At 38.6% G+C, this 15411-nt stretch overlaps 1 long non-coding RNA gene across 1 annotated transcript; it reads left to right on the forward strand.

Moving 5' to 3' along the window:
* The first annotated feature begins 11173 nt into the window (after positions 1-11173).
* Positions 11174-15011, forward strand: LOC119786506. The gene is made up of 3 exons (XR_005281193.1): positions 11174-11482; positions 14061-14563; positions 14650-15011. It is a non-coding gene; the product is annotated as an uncharacterized LOC119786506 (long non-coding RNA).
* The last annotated feature ends 400 nt before the right edge of the window (positions 15012-15411 follow it).

A 15411-nucleotide genomic window follows, 5' to 3' on the forward strand; every position in this document is an offset into this window, starting at 1 on the left:
GGAAAATATTGTTCAGAAAAAAATATATTTAGAATTTTTTACCTCAGTCCCAGAATTTGGGTACAGGGATTTTAAAATTTTTTTGAAGTTTGTTTCAAGGGCTTTAAACCCCCACTGCAGCTAACCTTCCCCTGATTTTGGGACACCGAGTGCCTTGGACTTCTTGTAAAGAAAAAAGTGAGATTTCCCAAAAATGTTTCCATCGGCTTTTACCGTGTGTCCTTGGGCCAAAAGGAAAAACGATTTGCTCTCTTGTAATATGAATAGCTGGTCTACCTCGACCACCTAAAACAGAATCATATTCAAATGTATCAGAATAATGTTTACTTTTACATCTGTTTTTCTCTATATCTGTATATCCTCTAGAGGTGTTCCTGTTTCTTCTAAGGGTGACACTGCATTTCACACAATGTATACATTTATTTCTATATACATATTTTTCTATTGCAATTGCATAAACACAAAGCTTTAAACCTTTACAGCAACAAACTGTGAATCATACATCTAATGGACATAAAAGGTGATATTCTAGAATACACAGAATTTAAAAGAAAATGTAATTTATTTTGCCCACAAAGACTATATCTTTGATCAAGACTATTCTGGTAACCATGATAAATTTGGTCAAAGGAATGATTCAATATTCTGATGTAGCACCGATCTTCCCCACTCTTCTGTTAGATAAATACAATTTTACGGATCTCAAATTCAGTAGCAAAATGATACGAGAACATATAAATAAAAGTTTCCCTCTCCCAGTTAAGAGGAATTTATCTTTAAACGTGTTTTCAGAGATCGAAGTTACAAATGACTATCCCTGTGCAGAGCTCTTAAGTTTATGATTTAAATTTGATGTTGGTATATGTAGCTTTTGTTACAAAGACTTAGAAAAACAAGAACATCTTTTTTACAGTTGTGTGGTTTGGATGAGTGAGTCAAAACTGTGAGGTTTTTGGGAAAAGATTCATGATTGGTTATCACCAAAAAATTTGATTCCTAAATAAAAAGACAGAAATTTTGAATTTTAATGTAATGTTGTATTCATTATCAGAAAAAGATTTATTCACAAGTGCAGATTCTTTAAAATGTCTCCCAATTTCCAAGGAAAACGTTTTCATGACTCAATTAAGTTACTGGAAAATAAGAAATCCTTCAGGTTTTCAGATTTTATAGCAGTATACTTCAGCTAAACCCCTGTGTTACTTGTTTTATTTTGTTTTTCTATTCCTATTTTTTCCTTCTGATTCTTTTTAATTGTCTGTTTAAGTTCATATTGTTGTTTTTATCTTTTAAAAGCCGTTATGGATTGCATCTGTTCAATTGTACTTTTCTGCTGTTTGAAATAGTATTTTGAATTTGTTTAAATAAAAGTAAAATTTAAAAAAATGTAAGTGTGAATCAGACATGAAGCGGAGGTGCGCTTTTATTTTCAGAGGAGCTCAAGGAGGGTGCTGTAATGCCTTGTGCCGTCTAGCATGTTAAAATCAAGAGCTAGCTGGCTTTACTATAATTTCCGAAGAGGCAGATTTACTATGGCAAGCCGAATTTATGTTAAAATGGCTTGCCATAGCGCAACCGACTTTATGTTAAAACGGCTTGCCATTGCTATACCACAGTATTAAAAACTGCTCCTGGTTATTACCTGAACCGGCCCGGGCTGCGGAATATTCATTGTTTCCAGATCTGACATGGGTCGACATTAGCACTTTCAGCTCATCTAAGCCGTTTTTAAGTGCGTTGTGTGTGTCGGCAGAAAGTTGATCAGAAATTCTTTCCAAATTTCTGAAGCATTCTTCAAGACCGCGTTTTTCTAGTTCCCCGCATAACCCATAATGAAAAGCTCGTTCGATATTGTGGCATTTTCTCACAATTTTGTCCAAAACTGCCAGCGCCATTGAATCTTCAGGCAATTGTTTGAACAGCTTAGTACAGCCAATAAGAGGCTTACACGCAATCTCTTATTTCAGATATCTAAAATTGTAGTACTGACTAGTCATAATTACGTTCGAGATATCTTAAATTATAATTGCCGATGTGTGACGCTTTAAATGACGAATCTGGTGACGTAATTTGAGATATCTTGAAAGGAATTTTGACTAGTCAAAATGTGATTTAAGATATCTTGAATTATTATTCTTCCTAATCAGATTGTAAATAGAGATATCTTAAATTACCGTTCCGGATAGTCAAAATGTGGTTTTGTCTAGTCAAAAAGTAGTTTAAGATATCTGGAATGTAATTATGGATAGTTAGATGAAACCGAATTTATGTTAAAACGGCTTGCCATAGACTCATATTCTGACTAGAATTGAGTCGGACTACGTCAGGCTACCATATTTCAAGATATCTTAAATGTATTTTAGGATAGGAGATATGCAGTTTTGACTAGTGAAAACTCAATTATAGATATCTTAAAAGCAAATAATGACTAGACAAAACAAATTTAAAGATATCTTGAATTGTAATTTCGACTATTCGAAATTCCTTTTAAGATATCTCTAAATGAATTAAAGATATCTTGAATTATTCAGCTTTTCCATTAAAGATATCTTAAATTGACATTCTGACTAGTCAAAATGACATCAGTGATATCTTGCCATAAATCAAAAACGTCAGAGATTTGCGTAGCGTTTTGGCGGACAGGTGTTAGCCTTGCTAGCTAATTGATTGTGCTATTCAGTGGTCCACAATAGCTGCGTCTCAATTTGCAGGCTGTGTTCTTCGAAGGACCCAGCCTACCCAGCCTTAGGAGGACCCAGGAGGATGCTCCGAAGGCTCCGATGGCTGGGATATGGAAATTTTTATTTTATTTCATTTTTTATTTACTTATTATTGGAGGAGGAGAGTCGGCTTTGACGGCTTCGGCGGCAGCAAAACCGTCGACGGATTTTTCTCAGGCTGGGAGAGCGCAGTGGAGAGGTTATTATTTTCCCCCACAGGGGCCTGCTAATGATCAGAATATACCAGCTATTAAACAAACGTTTGTCAGCAGATTGACGAATATGTTTATCAAATTTTAGATTCATTTGTAAGACTTGATATAAGCTTGTTTGTAACTTTAGTAATTTGAATTGCATAGTTAAATGTGTACAAACCCTGTAAATAACTGACTTAAATCACTACTTTCACCATTACTAATGTTGTGTTGAGAACCCAAACGGTGTTAGATGGAGAAATAAATCATTATTTGTCTAAATTATCCCCTTACTGCCTGATTTTATTTGCAATTATATAACAAAAACAGAAAACAGAAAAAAAATTCTAAATCTAAAAACGAAAGAAAAAAAACAGTTAAATAGTGGATCTAGATTAGGTAAAATATAATTTCTAATAATTCATGTAGCAAAGATAATGAAAAAAGATAGATGACTGAATAAAAATAAAAATTTTTGTCTCCTTTTTTCTACAGGTCATAATGGCATGTGCTGTCCTGCACAACATCTGCCTGGGAGCCCGTGACCCCCCAGATGATGTCCCACTCGCAGTCAGAAGACTCCAAGCTCATCTGTGTGGCATCCCATCCCATCCAGTCCAGCAGCACCACCAGGGACTCCTGCTCAGTGACAATTGTGTATATATATATGTTCTCAAGTAATAATTATTGTATATCTTCCTTAAATAGTAGTAGTTAATTTTAAAATCTAATGTAGTTAAAAATGTTTTTAATAATTTATTGTAAATACTTGCTTCTCTAAAAAATAAACTGATGTTGTCACTGAGAAGTTGTTCTAAGTTTACTTAACTTCTTACACCCTCGGGGGGAATAAATAAATTTCCGCCTGACAAAAACACACAAAAGTAAATCACTTATAGCCTCACAGCTATTAGATTTAAGAAGAAACTTTTAGTACCTCTGTAAAGGTAAGATGTCATAGAATGGTTTTCTGGTGTCAGCACCATTGTAGCTTTGACCCTGCCTGAAATATTAGGGACAAAATATTTTGCATTTTTTGAACCTCGCCAAAATTTTCTTTGAAATAAACATTGCAAAACACTACCAAAATATTATTTATAGCACAAAAAAGTAGTACAGACTTTTAAATCTAAATGTCGTGTAAAAATATACCAAATTTGGACTCAATCAGATGAATCATATTTATTTTAGAATGGTATTAGTGAGAAATTTCTTAGGCGGAGAGGCCATTTTGGCACATTTATCCAAAAATGTCACCAAACTGTGCCAAATGTGTTTTTTACATCAATACTGGGGGTTTGGTAAAATTACGAGGTCATGTAGCAGCTGGACCCGCCGGTGGGTCCGTAGGGTTCTAGGGGTTAAATTGTAAAGAAGTGATGAAACAGATAATGTAAAAAGGTTAAAAGACAGACCGATAACAATAACTTTTATAAACAATTTAATAATTTAATTTAACAATAACAGCAACACAGAACCTCCACTTGTAAAAGACAAAACAAAACAAAAAATCAACATCTGTCCACCATCCTCTCCAATAAATGAAATAATCTGTCCATCCTTTCCCGCCTCCCTCTGCCATCTCATATCCTCCCTCATTAAATCAACCAACTCGTCACTCCTTCTTCTCTTCCTCCTTTCCCTCCTCTCTCATCCTCATTCTCTTCACCCTGATGCTGCCCAGCCTCTGCAGCACCTGGCCCTGTTGTGTCCTCAGGGATGGAGGCAATTAGGACAGGTGGGTTTAACAGAGGGCCTCTGTCCTAATACCTCATCCATGAGGACAAACCAGGGCCAGGTGGCAGCAGTAGGATTCCCACTGACCCCCTGCTCTGTCTCTGGATCTTTGCATTCCTAAAGTGGAGGAAAACAATTTGTGTCAACAGATGCTTTTTTCTGTAGTGTTTCTTTAAAGCTATAAGGAGTGTTTCATGAACTGGATGGATTGATGAAATTCTACAGAAAAAGACTACTTTGGAATGATAACCTGGAGAGGAATTTTTTCAAGCTTACTAAAAGTGTTTTAATGTAATATTATATTCATTATTGGAAAATGATTTATTCACAAGTGAAGATTCTTTAAAATGTCTCCCAATTTCCAAGCAAAACTTTTCATGACTTAAGTTACTGTAAAATAAAGAATCCTTCAGGTCTTTAGATTTTATAGCAGTATACTTTAGCTAAACCTGTGTTACTTGTTTTATTTTGTTTTTCTTTTTTTTCTATTTTTTCCTTTTGATTCTTTAAAATCTTTTGTTTGTTTAAGTTTATAGTTTTTTATCTTATAAAAACCATTATGGATTGCATCTGTTCAATTGTACCTTTCTGCTGTTTGAAATAGTATTTTGAATTTGTTTTTCAATAAAATAAAATAAAAAGAAAATCTAAGTGTGAATCAGACATGAAGCGGAGGTGCGCTTTTATTTTCAGAGGAGCTGAAGGAGGGTGCTGTAATGCTTTGTGCCGTCTAGCAAGTCAAAATCAAAAGCTAGTTGGCTTTACTATAATTTCCGAAGAGGCAGAAAGCTTTACCACAGTATTAAAAACTGCATCTGGTTATTACCTGAACCGGCCCGGGCTGCCGAATATTCATTGTTTCAGATCGGACATGGGTCGATATTAACACTTTCAGCTCCTCTAAGCCGTTTTAAGTGCGTTGTGTGTGTCGGCAGAAAGTTGATCAGAAATTCTTTGCAAATTCCGCAAGCATTCTTCAAGAATGCTTTTTTTCTCGCTCTCCACATAACCCAGAATGAAAAACTCTTTCGATATTGTGGCATTTTCTCACAATTTTGTCCAAAACTGCCAGCACCATTGAATCTTCAGGCAATTGTTTGAACAGCTTAGTACAGCCAATAAGAGGCTTACACGCAATCTCTTACTTCAGATATCTAAAATTGTAATACTGACTAGGCATAATTACGTTCGAGATATCTTAAATTATAATTACCGATGTGTGACGCTTTAAATGAGGAATCCGGTGACGTAATTTGAGATATCTTGAAAGGAATTTTGACTAGTCAAAATGTGATTGAAGATATCTTGAATTATTATTCTTCCTAATTAGATTGTAAATAGAGATATCTTAAATTACTGTTCCGGATAGTCAAAATGTGGTTTTGTCTAGTCAAAAAGTATTTTAAGATATTTGGAACGTAATTATGGATAGTCAGACGAAACCGAATTTATGTTAAAACGGCTTGCCATAGGCTAGCCAATTTGCCCCGCCTCTTCCGTGACAGGTTGAACTCTCTCACGCACAAGTACAAGCCTCTCATTCAGTCTGCTACGATATCAGTCACATACACACACACACACACACACACACACACACACACACACACACACACACACACACACACACACACACACACACACACACACACACACACACACACACATATGTATAGCCTCTCATTCAGTCTGCTACGATTTCAGTCACATACACACACGCGCGCGCGCGCACAAACACACACACACACACATATATGTATAGCCTCTCATTCAGTCTAGTATTAGTTCACACACACACACACACACACACAAACATATGTATATCCTCTCATTTCGTCTAGTATTAGTTCACACACACACACACACACACACACACACACACACACACACACACACACACACACTTATGCCCTCCCATACAGTCTAGTATTAGTGCACACACACATTAGACATATTCAATTTTAGTTTTGTGATTGTGTGTGACTGTTTTTACTGTGATGTGTGCATGTCATAGTAGTGTGTTTGAGAGGAAAACATAGTTTTTTTGAGAGTGTGTGAGTGTTTCTACTGTGATGTGCGCATGTCATAGTAATGTGTTTGAGAGGAAAACATATTTTTGTTGAGTGTGTGTGTCTACTGATGTGTGTGCATGGTTTTATTGGTGTACGTGAGAGGAAAAATAGTTTCTGTCCTAAACGGCCCCTCATAGCTGTGTACTGGACTAAATTCTTTAAAAATGGGACAAGGCAGTAGTAAGAAGGAAATGCCAGGTGATGTTAGATGGATGGTGGAATGTTGTGGTGGTGACCCAGAAAGTGGATAGAGAAGGAGGACTGGGATGGAAAGTTGAGAGTTGAGCCGCTGACAAAGATTCAGCAGAAGGTGGAGATGAAGTTGGTGTATAAATCAAAAAGAAAACAAGCTAAATACAGAAAAGAATTAGAAGAGTTAAATAAGTGGATTATGCAAGCAAAAAATAGGGAAAGCCAAATACAACAGAAGAAGGATAGAAAGACAGCTACAATTGCTGCTGTAAAAGTTAAAGCTGATGAAGAAACTGTTGTATCCCGAATGCTTCCTCAATATCCTGACCCTAATCAAATTCAAGGGGGTGATGGGGTTCAAGCAGTGGCATCAGCTGCGCAGGAAGGTGGAGATAAACCCCATCACGGTGAATGTGAACACAGCCATGCCACTGTTCCTCCTCCAGTAGCCCCACCATCGTGTGGTGATATTGGAGGAGCAGGAGCAGGCCCCCTGTCCGTGTCGTCCTCTGTGGATGGTATGGAACTCAGTGCCTCTGACTCTTGTGAGCATGAGTTGGGAGGATCAGGGGGGGATGTGAAGCTTGATTCGAAGTGTTACAGGGATCATTATCAAGTGGAGGCTTGTGGAAGGGGCCCATCTGCCCCTATTTATCCAAGATTGGCTGAATTAAAAAAACAAGAACAGGACCAAGATCCTGGGAGGGGGGCATGTGCTTTTCCGGTTTTGGAGGTGGCCAACCCTCATTGTGGTCAACGCACGGGACCCCAAGATGGTGACCCACTGGATTGTGGACCCACTGTTCTTGTGTGTGGGCCATGGACAGATGCAGAGATGCGGACTGCCTGTCGAGGTTTACCTCCAGCCAGACAGAACCCAGTTAAATGGTTCGAGGATGTTAAAAATAGATTGAGAAAATTCATGGCAGAAACAGGAAAGCCATGGGCAGAAAACGAACAAGATGACATTGACCCGCTAACTAAGTGGATGCTGAAGCTTTTCAGCGACAAAACTGTTCGGAAAACATGTAATCTGCCTAGTGCTCCTTTTGTTTCCCCACAGGAAGGCCTGAAGCCTGGAGACCGAGTGCTGATTAAAATCATCAAAAGGAAAACTTGGAAAGCTCCGAGGTGGGAAGGACCCTACATAGTGCAACTAACAACCCCCACCACTGTGAAGATCCAGGAGAGAAACACTTGGATCCACCAGAGTCATTGTAAACTGATTAAAAACTTTCCACAGCAAGAAGCCCAGTTACTTTCACAGGGACCCAACGACTAAGGTATAGATCTGTGGTGAAGTCCAGCTTCAAAGGGGTTTGGTTTTTTTAGGACCACTCGTCTCAACGCTGGTGAAAAAAACAACCTAACCCAGTCTTTTAGAGTCCGGTTAGTGGGTGTTTCCTTGGACGGACTGGCAAAGATCTGAAAAACCAAAGTGGTTATGCTGCCCGGTGATGACTGTTGGACCGGTGTTCCTAGGAACTCAAACTGACTGTCTGAAACAAAGGAAGAGCAGGATGATTTTTGATGGATCCACAGCAAGTCATCCTACAGTGCCAAGATGTGGTGGCAACATGCAAAACATGTTGCTGAAGATTTGAACAAAACAGACTGTTATGTTTGTACTCATATTCCTACTCCTATTAATAAAATATGAATTGAAAGATGCTGATGTTTTTATGTATAAGAGGAGGGAAATGTTAGAGTGATAACTATCCTGTGTTTCAACCAGAAGGGTCATAAACTTTTATGACCTCCTGTAGGTCATGAGGCAGAATCACACGGATGTGTGACTTCCATCCAGCCAGTTGGTCAATTCACACCATCTTGTTACCTGCATCCTCTCAGACAATCATTATTGGGTCTTCTGTTTTAGGCCCGCCTGTTTGATGTTGTAAACTGTTAATAAAAGGCTTTGCCATGAAGGGATCTGTGGGAGAAGGTGATGGCTTTCCAAGCCAACATTCTTCTCTCCACCCGGCACACGCTGACGTCACAAAATCCCGTCTCTGTGTTGATCATTTTCCTTTTAATCTTTTAAACTCACATTTCTCTGGATTAAAAACCCAACAATATGTTTGGGCTCTGGCTGTTAAATTTGTTGGTCTGTTAATTAAAATTTCTGTGCAGTCAATAATGCACCTGCAACACTGGTATTTAGGTTTGAAACATTTTGGCATATTCTTTAAAATAGCATGCTTACTTGGCCACTTGATTAAAGGTTTCAAAATCTGAGACATAATAGGCAGCCAACGTCTTAAGATTTTAGAGATGTCACATTCGTTAACATTAAAAATGAATGCAATATCCTTGTTGGTGAGTCCTAATCTGAGTTTCATGAGTACAGCCAAAAGATGATCCTCTAGGGTCAGAGAGCCACGGCTGACCTCAACACTGTCCTTAATTGTCTGCAGGACCCAATTAAAGAGGGCACTGGTTAGACCTGTGAAAAACAGCACCTGTGCTGCTTTACACTTCAGTGACGCAAAAGAGAACTGTGCAGTCCCGAGCATTTCTTTTAATTGTTCATTCTGTTTTCAGTTTGTTAAAGTCCTCACGCAGGTTATCACACTCTGTATGAAGTTGGCTGTACTTCAGCTGGAGGTCATCATGGACAGTCTTTGGGACCATACCTTCTGAAAATTAAATAAAAATTTTACATTCTTATCTTTACAAAAAACAAATGGTTACATTCTGGGTGATCAGTCACACTGTGGGCAAATACCTGTTTGCAACAAATATAAACATTACTAACTGATTAATCCCACTAATACGGAAGAGGATAAGGGCCACTGGAAAAAAAAAAGAAAAGTTAACTGTTTTTGTTTATTTTATTTCAGTATAGTATGGGAAAAAAGTCAGAATTCTGAGAAAAAAGTCAGAATTCTGAGAAAAAAGTCAGAATTCTGACTTTAATCTCAGAATTCTGACTTTGTTCCCATGTTAAACTGAAATAAAATTTAAAAATCAGTTTACTTTTTTTTTTTTCAGTGGCCCTAAACCTCTTCCGTACACTAGTGACTATTCTATTCTGCAATAATATGTTAACATTTAGGAACACACAGATCTACGTCCCTTTATAAAAATCCAAATGAGTTTGCAGGCCGTCTTGGTCAGGATAGTAATAAGGTTTCATACCATTATATAGATCAGCACCAGCCTCTATTCCACACTCAGTTGGAGAGATGGAAGAGGGTGTACACTGATGTCCATCTTCTGGACACCTGCTGGGGGTTGCATCCCTTCTTCTTTTTCTCTTATATCTGAAACACACAGGAGAGAACAATCATTTAGTGCAAAAAAACCCCAAAAAACAAAAAAACAAAACAGTTCCACAGGTGTTATCTCCTAAATTCAAGTCCATACAAATCACATGCTCAGTCATCCCAACTCTCCATATGAGATGTCTAATAAAAACTACATGCTCTGACCTTTAACCCGGGTAACCTATATAGCTACAATATATCAATATTTTTTCTTTGCACTTCCAGTCATACTATGTGGAGTCATGCTTGTAATCAGACAACAATCAAGCACACAGATGTGATACTTACCGCTCCAGTTTTGCAACACCATCTTTGCCGGGCTGGATTGAGTATGGAAAGATAGACGGGACAAAGTCTGGGCTGTCGATGTCGTCTGATGCCTCTCCTGTACAAATAATGTATTGACGCAATCATCATCATCATCAACCTTTATTACAGACACTAGTCAATCAATTGAAAATACAGCACACACAGAGAAGTTTAGACCAGACAACGTGATGATGTTAATGATAAAACTTATGGCTGACCCGATGAGTTGCAACTTGATAAGACTGAATCAAGGTACATTGGCTTGTATGCTAGTTATGCTCCAATGTGTTTTGTAAGATTCATTAATCCCGTTTATATATGTAATACTTAATAAATGTATGTAAAACCATTGTTTGTTTGTAAAACCAGCGATGCTGTTTAGCTTTTTTATAGATAAGACTTACCTGATATAAAGTGATCGCTGCAGATTGATGCATTTTTAATCATCTGCTCGTTCCAATCGCTTCTTCTGATGGCTTGCAACCAAAGACGTCTCTTGTTTGCCTTAAAAGGGGTGCGAGTTGATGGGATTCGGTAAAACTTGCGCGTTTTATTGTTTTTATCAAAACGGTTCATGCAACCGACAGCACAACAAGACATGTTAGCAGCTCTTTCTGCAGGCGACATGCGCATTGGGGCCGGAAGTGACGTAGAGTGACGTTGCCTGATAATCCCTCTATAGACACAAGGAGACATGCTTGAGACATAGTGTAGGATGCAGGACTATAAAAAAAAATGGACCCAATTAAGAACACGATTACAGAAAGTGGTGCATTTTGGTAGTGGACTTGGTCGTGTCATAATAATTGCCCTTTTAATACTGGTAGTTATTTCTGGTAGGAATTCTCGTTTATTCTTCAACCGGACGAAAACCCGACTGCTCCTCCTGAATCCGAGATTCGACTATCTGACGGACCCTCTTTTCCAGAACCCAGGAATAGCCCCACCTCCAGGCCTGGCTCCAGAGTGGGGCCCCGGTGACCCACGTCCGGGTGAGGGAACACTACGTCCATTTATTTTACTTGTCATAAGGGGTCTTTGGGCTGCTCTTTGTCTGGTCCCTCACCTAGAACCTGTCTGCCTGGGGTGATCCTACTAAGGGGTATAAATTTGTGCAGAATTAGGTTTTCTTGTGCCGCTTTCTGCCTCAACACTCTTATGCTGGTCAGGCAAACACTAGGAGAGAAAATCTCTTAATAATCTGTTTCCTTCTTTGGACAATCCTTTTGCCACATACCTAGCTTGGATTTGTCACTTCCATCTGCATTCCTTTTCACTGCATAAACCCACTTTCTTCTTACTGCTCGCTTGCCCTCAGGGAAAGTTGTAAGCGTAAATGTATTGCTCTCTCTAAGCGATAATATTACTCCATCCATCGCACTTTTCCATTCTTTAGAACTAGCAGTCCCAGAGAATTTCAGTTTTCCTGCAAGCCCCCCTCCCCTCTACAAGTTTGTGTATTTGCTCTACCTTGCTAACTGTCCCTGTTGTAATGCAAATAACCTGTGATATGACCAGCCTTTATACACGAGACTGGATAAAGGCTGAAACACACTGCCATCAGAACAAGAGCATGCTCCAAACACTTTTCATTACCTACCACTGCCGCATCAGACCTTTTTACAGGAATATCTTGATAAGTCATATCTAAATATTTTATTTAGGAAAACCTATTGAACAACCAGATATTATACGGGTCATAGTTCCTGGGCTGAGAACAGGTCATAACCATGCTTTTCCAACAAGGCAAGGCAGAGCCTATTTATATTGTCCATTCACCAAAAGACTTATTTATATTGCCAAGTTCACTATGTGAAAGAAAGAACAACTCAGAGAATAATTGTATTTTGTCTTCTCTCTCCTTTTCATGTCATTCAACATTTCAGATTAGAATATGACAAACAGTATGATTTCAGTATTGGAGTAACATTTATTTCACCCAAGGAAAAGCACTACATATGAAATGACAATTGTCCCATTTAGCAGTTTCCACAAACTCAAGTTAAGTCCTTCTGGTATTTGTGACATACCAGAAGGACTTTGTGCATCGCACACAATGCTCAGTGCTGTGGTTCCTGTTGCAGAGATTGCGCACCTGGGCTGCTTATAATAACGATGAAAAATTATCAAAAAATATAGTTTAGCACATATTCTGAAAGTAAGAGTTGCAGTATGATCCAGATAAAGCTATTAATGTATGCTACAAGTTTGGTAGCACTACAATTATCTTTAGTGTAATTATTGGCTATATGCTTAAAATAACAATGAAAAAAATCTAAAACAAATAGAGTTTAGCACATTTTCCCAAAGTAAGTTGTAGTCTGAACTAGATGAGGTTATATATATGTGTGAAAAGTTTGGTGGCACTACAATGATCTAAAGTGTAATTATTGGCATAATATGCTTATCATAACAATGAAAAATTCTCTAAAAATACAGTTTAGCCTATCTTCCCAAAGTAAGAGTGGTAGTATGATCCAGATGAGGCTATCTATGTGTCCTACAAGTTTGGTAGCACTACAATGATCTATAGTGTAGTCATTGCTCATTTTATACTTATTCTAATAATAAAATAGAGGTGCCATTTGTCATTTAGGCTTTGGGAAATTCCTCAAAAAAGTATTATTTTCGAATCCACTAAATGTGGTATGAAATATATGAGATGAGATACAAATAAAATGAATTTGATAATAATCCACCTCTCCTTGGTGACGCTTTTAAATATTTCTCTCTGATTATTTTGCAACTTGCAGACGGTCCCTAAGCGAGCTCTGCATATGCTCCAATGTAATTGCCCCAGCGCGATAGGAGACTCGTTTTGAGGAAACCAGGGTTGTAGCTCACTGTATGCCTTGCTGTGGTTGCGGAGAGGTGTCTTTTTTGTAGAATAAATCATCCGTCGACAAGTTATTAATCCGGAAAAGCTAAATCTGTGAATATATTGCCAACTTCATTGCAGTCTCACGATTCTGTCTGCACGGCTGCAGCTGAAGAGTGAGGAAAGATCGCTTGAGTTATATTTGCCCCCTAGTAAATAGTGCAGATGTTCATTATTGTATAAATATTTTTGCTTTCCCTCTCTACGGCGTTCCAGCTCATGCAGCTATTTTCATTGTACAGATCAGTTATCTTCTGATTGTGGCTCCGCTGAAATCATTGTGGTGTTTGCGACACTGATGATGTAGACCTAGTTATATTTAATTACAAATATATTTCCCCCCCCCCTGCTCTCAGGTAAAACACTCATCAACAGAGAGACTTGAGCTAAAATCGAAACTGAAGGGGGTGGAATAGTTCTCCCACCACAGCGCTAATGGGGCATTTACATCTGACATTCATGAGCTGTGAAGTGCTGTTGAGGGGACTGGAGGCTGACATAAATTCTCATATCTCTGAGATTTCTAGTGTTAGAGCTGTGAGAATGTACTGCTTTTTCAAATGTTAAGTTACATTACATAGAAGCCTGTAACAATATTTAATATGTGTCACTGCTTGATCGTTGATTTATTTTCTCGTTACATAGTCATTCAGGTAACTTGGCTTTTTCCTCAGCCTGGAAGGGTAGCACAGGTATGGATGGGTGACCGGAGAGCAGACGGCGCCGACCTGGTCTGTGTTAGGAATCCAGTTTGTGTGGTCAGTTTGTGTGTTTTCTTTTTCTCCACCACCAGGAGGTGCCCTGTCTTCGTTTGGCATCCCTGCAACCCTGCGGCTCATTGGACCATTATCTGGAGGAGTATTTGAGCAGTGGGCTGTCACTACCTCGACGCCAGAGTGTTTGCCAGTTTTGGGTACTCTAGCCAAGCTGAGATTAGCTGAGTCTAACCTAAGCATTGTTTCTCTGAGACCTACTGTTTAACTTGATACCTGGACCTTCTCCCCCTGGAAGGAAAAGCCAAGTTCTCACTGAGCAGGGGAAAACCTCCATATGATCCGTTCAAGTTCCCATTGGAAATCTTAGTGACAGTCCGCTCCGTTACTCCTCCGGGTCCAATGTTTGTCTACCTGTTCACTATTATCTGGATGATCCCACACAGATTGGATTCAAGGACTGACAAGGCCCCCCCTTAAACGTGAGTCCCTCTCCAGCATTATCTAACAACATCCAAGATTCCCACAGTACCTGAACTGACCTCTGAACTTCCCTTCTCACTTCCAGTTCCGGTTCACCAGCTCACTGAGTTCCACATCCAACCCTGTACCCGTACCTTAATAAACCTGTTAAACTTTTCCCGTGTTCTTTGAGTGCTATCTCTACATGTGGGTCAGATTCGTAAAACCGATCATGACTGTGTGCTTCAGATTCGGACAACTCCTTAATTTGCATTTGAAATCGGTGAAAGTAATTTTATCCTCACTTTGTGTAACGTGAATGATAAATGGTTTGAATGCAAATATGCACTAACGAGGCACTAAAAAAAGCACAACACTTTGGTTCAATTTGGAGTTTAATGGGGGGAATGGTGACCTCTGGATGACCTAAAAAATAATCTTTAATATCTCTTAAGCAAAATTAACACAAACAATATCTTTTCCGTACAAATCTGCACAAACGTAACACTAACCATTCAGTCTATCTTCAGAGTTTTTTGACGTAGTAGGTTGGGTGTCAGCTTCATGCTGCTGCAGAGAGCGTCTTTCTATGGAAGCGTATTGCATTAACCAAAGAAAAAAAAAATCTGACAACTTATCCTATACCTTTTCTCATAATTCATATCTAATCTCATAATTATGAGATCCTGATTTCTATATTATGAGATCCTATCTCATAACTACGAGATAAGATGTCATACTTATTAGATCATTTGTCATATTTAGGAGATCAGGGGTTGTCAGATTTAATATGATTTTATTTCCTTTTAGGTGCGCGACACTGGGAAATTAGCCTTGTCAATGTGGATAAAATTGGCTTTAGTTTGTC

Source organism: Cyprinodon tularosa, unplaced genomic scaffold, assembly GCF_016077235.1.
Source record: "Cyprinodon tularosa strain WSP-4 unplaced genomic scaffold, ASM1607723v1 ctg274, whole genome shotgun sequence".
Taxonomy (NCBI): domain Eukaryota; kingdom Metazoa; phylum Chordata; class Actinopteri; order Cyprinodontiformes; family Cyprinodontidae; genus Cyprinodon; species Cyprinodon tularosa.